Below are 5544 nucleotides of genomic sequence, written 5' to 3'. Positions count from 1 at the left end.
ACTGATTGCACAAATCACACAAGTGCATAATGTCTTCCAAATACACTGTAGAGAAACTTTCCTAGTAAAACAGGGAGACAGAAAGTCAGCAGGATGAAGAAGTCTTGTGTAAACCTATGCAGATGATCAATATTTCTTAGGTGTAGGATGATGATGGCTCCATTATGACTTCTAAAAATAGCAGGACAGGAAAAAAACTCTGAGATCCCAGAAAATGAGATTGTTCTCCAGAATGATAGAGTAGGAAGGAGTCATACAGGCCATCTAGTCCAACCCCCTGCTCTATGCAGAATCAGCCTAGAGCATCCCTGAATAGAGTCTACTGTTTCACTCATATATTGAATTATGCGATCCTCACTCTTTACTCAGGAGGGTCATTTCAAGAGGTACAGAGCAGATTTTTCAAATGTTTCCTGCTGACCCTGGAAGCAATGTGAAGAAGTGGTGGACGAGCAATGCCACATCAGTGTCTACTGTGCTGAGGCAGGGAGAGCCACAGAAAGAGAAGAATGAGATCTCTGGGTTGTTGTTTTAGGAAGAAGGAAGGTGAGGGTGCCTAACAGTCTCCATGCCCAAGGAGTCATAAATGATTGAAGGGGTGGTGTTGAAGACTCCTTGGATGGGTGTCCTGGGGGACTACAACATTCATGCCGGGATTGTCTTGTAGTGAGTAGCTCAGACTTTTCTGGCCTCCATGACAACCATGGGCCTGTCTCAGATAATAACTGATCCTACACATAGTGCAGTTCATACTCTTGATCTAGTATTTTGTTCTGGGTGGGATTAATGTGATCAGAAGGTGGAGGAATTTATGACAGTTCCCTTGTCATGGACAGATCACTATTTGCTTGGGTTTAGACTTACAGGGATACCAAGACTCTGCAGGGGTGGGGGAACTATTAAAATGATCCACCCCTAGAACCAGATGAATCTTAAGGGCTTTCTGAAACATCTAAGGAATTTTCTTGTTAATATGGTGGGTGATCCCATCAGTGCCCTTGTTGACCTCTGCACCCTCTCCCAGAGGCCAGGTAGCCCCTTGATTTACTAAGGGGCTGTAGGCAATGAAAAGACAAGGGAGATGACTAGAGAAAACATGCAAGGAGACTTGGAATGAATCAGATAAGACAGAGGCTAAAGCTCATTATAAAATGTATTCTGTGGTGGTGATGGCAGCAAAGAAACAATATTTTCCCACCATGATTGCATCTGCACAGTATAGGCCAGTGGAGATATTCTGGGTAGTCAGGCGCCTGTTGGAATTTAGCCTGCAGGAGGAGGTGGACTATTTGGTGGCCTGCTGTGACTGTTTTGCTCAATACTGTGCAGATAAAATTTCTTGCGTCTAGGATTGCCAGGTCCCCCCTAGCCACCAGCAGGAGCTTCACAGAGGCAGGGCTGGGGGTGGCGATACGCATGCATGGTGCAATTACATCACTTCCAGGTTTACCCTGGAAGCACCGGGACATTCTAGCACTGTCCTCCAAAAACTCTATAGAGTTTTGGGGGGAGAATGCTAGAGTGTCCCCATTGCAATGCTGGTGCTTCTGGTGTAAACCCAGAAGTAATGTCATCACAATGTGAGCATGGATCACTTCCCCCCTTCAGCCGGCCTGCTTCTGCCCACTGACCAGTTGAGGGTCAGTGGGCAGCCTGGTTAATTGGCAGGCAATTGTCCACCATAACCAGGCAAATGAGAACCCTACTTGCATCCATCCTGACTTGGACTCTACATTCATAAGGAAATAGACAGATGGTGCCAGGGTGCCAACATATCCAGCTGTTTGAGATACTTTTCACTTTATTCACTCTGAGGATGTGGATAATGTTCTTGGAGGCTGAGGCCTACTACTAGGCTACTTAAATCCTGGCTACTTAAATCTGCTAGGGGGACGGGGACTGGCTGACTGGGCCTGAGAGGTAGTTAATACTTCCTTAAGAGAGGAGATGGCCACCGCAGCCTTGAAACAGGCCGTGATATATCAGCTACTAAAGACGCCAACCCTGGACCCAGGAGATTTCAGTAACTATGACCAGCCAATTCCACCCCCACAACCATGAGTCCTTGCCTCTCTCACTTGGCAGTCCTACACGCTACATTGAAATCTCTTCTCAAAGGTCCTTTAACTTCATGGTTTTAATTTTTAAATTGAAAATAATTTTTCCCAACACACGTTGTTGCATTTCACAATTGTGAGCACATGAGCCTATGAAGCTGCCTTGTACTGAGTCAGGCCATTGGTCCATCCAACTCACTATTGACTACTCTGGCAGAAGAGTTCCAGGATCTCAGGCAGAGAAAAGTATTTCTCAACACCTGCTCCCTTTTAAACTAGAGATGTCAGAACCTGGATGGAACTTTCTACATTCAAAGATTATACTTAACCACTGAGGTGCAGCCTTGCCCATCTTCAATCTCAAGCACATTAAAAATTGCTTAGATTTTTCCTGATGTATACATATCTTATTTTCACATGTGTAACATTTTTGCATTCCTGTATGTTTTTTGGTATGTAAACGATCGGTACTGAAATTGGTTATTTACATTTGTTTGGAATTTAAATTGTCCTTTTAAAAGTTATTCATACTTTTTTGGATTTTTTTCCTTCACAATTGTATCTGATGAAGTAGGCTCTAGTTCATTAGAGCTGATGCTAAAGCAGACTTTGGGGGTTATCGCATTATGTATTCCCAGCGATGTATTAAGAGTTTGAAAACGTTATAAAAAACACCGCTTTAAAAGGGTTTTTGGATGCCACGGCTAAAAAATGGTTGGAAGACGTCTTCACAGCTAAAGGGGCCAAACAAAGTGCGAACAGTATTTTTTATAACAGTTTCAAACTCTTAATACATCGGTGGGAATTCATAGAAAGTGCGAACAGTATTTTCTATAACATTTTCAAACTCTTAATACATCGCTGGGAATACAAGTGCGGTAACCCCCTATGTCAGTCCTTAAAGCTCCACAAGACCTTTTGCCCCTGCAACTGATTAAGGACCTGTGCAGATGTGATCCTGCAAGCTCATGAATGAGCTCCCAAATATTTTTAAAAAAATTATTTTAAAAAGCAGGTCCATAGAATCCTGATTCTGATCATAACCATCATGTCTCATTTGGCCCTAACATAGCGGCCCCTCTGGAATGGAGTTTATGTTTTTTGATAAAGCAGATAGCAGATGTGGTTAATCAAGCATTCCCAGGAAAGATGTCATGCTAGTAAATGAGAACTTATTCCCTGGATTGTAAATTCAGATAATCTTTTTCATTCCTTCTCCCTCTCTTTCCAAAACATTTCCTACATTTTCTACCTAACTCTTCTTAGGGCCAACACAAATCACCGCCCAAAATCAAGGTTGACGGCACAGCAGCAAAATAATCGCTATTTCTGCTTGTGTGAACAAGTCCAGCAAGTTATGTGCCTCGAGGACTTCAGCACCCTTGGTAAACAGGAAAATGTGGCTACACTAATTGGGTGCTCCCTCCCTCTTAATGTCTGCTGGGAAATTCATGCTGTCTTCCTTTGGCAGTTGCTTTGTTTCCTGGTTTTCAAAAAGTCAGAATGAGTATATTGCACATTAAAAACAAGAGCATTTTAATTTTAAGTATCAGTGTGAAAGCCTCAAAACGGGCAATGCTCAAGCATGGAGCCTGGAAGCATGGGATGCTGCCTTGCAGACAGCCTGCCATCTGAATAATTCGTGCAGCCAAGAGGGCTTAATGAACCGGCACTTCTTCACCCAATAATCATGCCATACAGAGCCTTATGTGCACCTGACTGAAATTACCTTTGCTTAAACACAAGCTATTTTTCAATACTTAGGGAAAGAAACATTTGCTCACTTTATGTAACCCACCAAACAGGCCAAACTTCTGACGTGTTATCACATTATGGGCTTATTCCCCTCCCCCTTCTCCGCAGCAAATAATTATCTCCACCTAACACAAATGTAATTTATGGTTCTCTGGCAGTATAGCATTCCTTTCTTTAAAGGTGGGGCGGGGGGAGGAAAAAACACACGAAGAATCTAACTTCGCACGGTCAAACATGCAAGCACAAGCCCCAAAGGGCAAGTTCCTTTTCAAACAACAAACGCTTGCCTTCTGTTCACTAAGAACTAGCATGGCAGGTGGTTCCTCGTGAACAAGTGAGGGCCTTACCTTTGCTTTTGTGTCGCAGGCCTGCCGTGAGTTCCTCCGACAGGCCAGGCTCCCCTGCGGCCAAGGCACAAATGAGAAGATGCCTGCTCGCTTGCCAAGTGCTAACAGGCTGCAACTGACATCTCCATTCAGAGGACTTCAGTTTGCTCCTCTCTCGCTAAACAGGAAGCGCTGTATGCCACAACGCTTTGCCCCTGGTTCCTCTCGCCTCTCTCACGCCCGCCTCGCTATGATGTGACAAGGAAGATGTCAGGAAACCCAGAGGTCTTGCAAGCATGTTTATAACACGGTCGTTTGACGGAGTTGTGGTGGGGCGGTCTACATTTCTTTCATTATCGTTGTGTCTCCAGCCCCAGCTCCTTTGCAGGCTTTCTGTTATCATTCTTGGCACTTGGAGGCTGCGCCGTTCCAAGACGTTGTGGTTAGTGCTCTGAGACTGAACCAGGTGCAGTGCCTGCTTGACTTTGCAAGAAAGTGAACTTTACCTCTTCTTGAGCACCGATAGCCCTGGCTTCAAGGAAGCTGGGGCTAGGCTGCAGTGTACGGCAATAGCAAAATTGTGAAGAGGCAGGGAGTCCCGGGTTTAAATTTCATTTCTTGCCATTCGCTCAGTAGATTAATTCTTTAGGCAGGCCAATCTTTCTCCGTGCTTTCCACAGTATTTACTTATTTAACGTCTTTATACCCTGCTTTATCTCTACAAACAAAACAGCACAAGCTGCAGGAAATGGACGTCTTCATTGTCCAAAAAGCTAAAATCAATACACAATCAAACATAGTTGAAAGCAGATACACACAGCTCAAAGAATATGGAGATAATAATATTGGTCTGCCTTACATCATTTTTTAAAGGTGATGCACATAAAAACATGAACATACTAAATAGTATTAGCTACCAGACTGAACAATGGTGTAACAGAAATTAAACATTTTTAATCATCTGAGGATGAGTGAAGGCACATCCTGTCAAGATGCATCGGTGCTTATTCATGTGTTACAATACAGAAGGCCCACATTTGGTTTGTTGATAATGTAAAGTTTCTTTCTCGCTTGCTTTTTCATTTCTTGCCACCTAGTGGCCAAGATAGCAGGTGCTTCTCTTTAGAAAGGCAAACTGGGCCTGCTCCTCAAGAGAAGTGGGATTTTGGAATGTGTTGTCCAAGATGATTACCTGGCCAGGGGGGCTTGTGAACTGTGCCATTATACCATTGCCTGGTTTCTATGAGTTATACCATTGCCTGGTTTCTATGGCCTCTAAATATTGCTCTTTCTTAATGTGATCTAAAACTCACCATTCTCCAACAAAAGAACTTCAAAAGGAGATTCCAGTGTGAAACTGCTGAGTTAAAATTCACCAAGAAGTTTGATAGCATGTCAAGAGGCCC

Source organism: Euleptes europaea, chromosome 2 (genome assembly GCF_029931775.1).
Source record: "Euleptes europaea isolate rEulEur1 chromosome 2, rEulEur1.hap1, whole genome shotgun sequence".
Taxonomy (NCBI): Eukaryota; Metazoa; Chordata; class Lepidosauria; order Squamata; family Sphaerodactylidae; genus Euleptes; species Euleptes europaea.
The sequence above is the reverse complement of the archived record's forward strand: the minus strand, read 5'-3'. Positions refer to the sequence as shown.